The sequence below is a fragment of the Gigantopelta aegis genome, chromosome 1 (assembly GCF_016097555.1).
Source record: "Gigantopelta aegis isolate Gae_Host chromosome 1, Gae_host_genome, whole genome shotgun sequence".
Taxonomy (NCBI): Eukaryota; Metazoa; Mollusca; class Gastropoda; order Neomphalida; family Peltospiridae; genus Gigantopelta; species Gigantopelta aegis.
The window spans coordinates 13,530,811-13,532,923 of NC_054699.1; positions in this window are offsets into that span (position 1 = coordinate 13,530,811).

Below are 2,113 nucleotides of genomic sequence, written 5' to 3' on the forward strand. Positions count from 1 at the left end.
TTTCCCGGATGCAAACATTTATATTCTAGTGGGTGGTACTGCAATTAACAAATCACGAGAATAAGTGTTAATACTACTTTTGAGTTTTGGCATATGACGAAGGAATCTTTCTACGATTGCGACACATCGTACTTTAAATATTACACTAGGCTGCCACAGAGTATGTTTCTTAAGGTTAAGTAAATCCTTAGAAGTTGGCATACGTTTGCACAGTAACAGCCGAAGCAGTTTTTTATGCCAAGAGCAACAGCTTGATCAGCATTGACGCACTTCTCAGCAATGACACCACTTGCTACACAAATTAACGAGTTCTTGTGCTCTCCATAGGAGAATGGAGAATGCACTTCCAGCCAATGGAGGAAGGTTTCATAGTCTTTTCTATCTCGGGCTGTGCTACTGGCATGAAGGTCCACATATGCTGGTTAGAGGTGTCATTATGCACACCCGTAAAAGTGTCCAAGGCATCACAGATCGGGATACAGCAGGGCATAGCATGCGCCCATTTGCTCATTGTGTTGTCTGTAATTCGTCGGCCATGTGCGATACCTCCAGAGGTTTTCAGCAATCGCATTACATCTTGTTCTATTGTTTGGTCATTGAAGTTTCCACTCCAGAATGTATCTGTTCTTCGAATGATAAAATTGATTGAAACATATCGTATTGCTTTTAAAGAACAGATGGATTAGGAACAAGTTACACAACTTGCTAGACCTTCTCCAAAAGTGGTAAAATAACCTCTCTTGTTGAAGGCATAATACTGCTCAGCAGACATGATATCCATCAGCCCTTTCATCTGATCAAGCCAGCGATGGGCATATATTGCATATGCGATGTGACCAGCAGCATGGGACAAGGGGCTCATTTCATTGACTACATGCCAATCCCCAGTGCGCTCTGCTCGGATGAAATGCCTAATGAATGACACTTGTTTCAAATATTCAACCCGAAGTTTACCCATTTTACTTTGAGTATCCATAATATGTGTGAGCTTTTGGACATATGCATCAATGTCCACAAAGTCAGTTGGACATTGACCATCCAGCAGACATTTATGTTTAGCCTAGAAAGGAGTGAGGTTTATGCTATTGAGCCATCCAGGTATCTGTAGTAATTTTGACACAATGACTGCTAATGACACAATATGAGCTCGGAGGTCACGAGCATACACATAGCCTGTCATCATATGGATGACAGCATTTAGAGCATAAACAGTTGCACTCAGACCTTCTAAACCACTACCGCCCATTACATATCTAATGTACCCCATATACGGCAGGAGTAAGTGAAATTCCTCAAGTCTAACGACAATCTTATTGATCTCTTGGAAAGACGATATCAGAATTCCAATTCCCTTGATGTGCAGGGATTGGTCAAATGTGACAGAACACAGGACAAACACCAAGTGTTTTCGGACAACTTTGTGTAAAACACAAAGCAGAATAGATAGTTTCAGGTTCAGACAACTAGTCTCACAAAATAAAGTAATACCGAAACTGGAAAATATATAACATGTTATCAACTGAAGTGATTCACAATCTATCTTCATATTCACTATAATATAAATATTTTATTAAAACATTGATCTTAGTATATTAAATACATTATATTTATTTTGATTTATGTGTATTAGTTTCATTTCTACAAACTAACAAATCAAAAGTACCGAATAAAATGATATATCAATATAAGAATAAGAAAGTTGGGGACTATCTTCTTCAGTTATAGTATTAAGAAACAAAGTCTAAATGTCATTTAGCTAATGCTATGCATATTTCAATGTTTGTCATTATATGGGTTGGCGGCCATTTTGTTTATTGAAAATCAAATGGAAAAATACTAGCCAATCCATCAGAAGGTGCTAAAAAGTGAAAATTATTGTTGCCCAACAAACAAATGATAGTGAAATTAATAACATATTTAGTCCACTGGTCAAATGATGTTATAAAAAAAGAAAAAGAAAATTTATACGCGAGCTCAAAATTCACTTGCAAGGTCATAATTCACACACATGCTGAACAAAAACAGACATTTTGTGTTTTGCCCTATCTCCATTTATCACGATTTTGTTTGTAAAACCCCTCTTCAGTTTAATGTATGGTGAATCATGCACTAT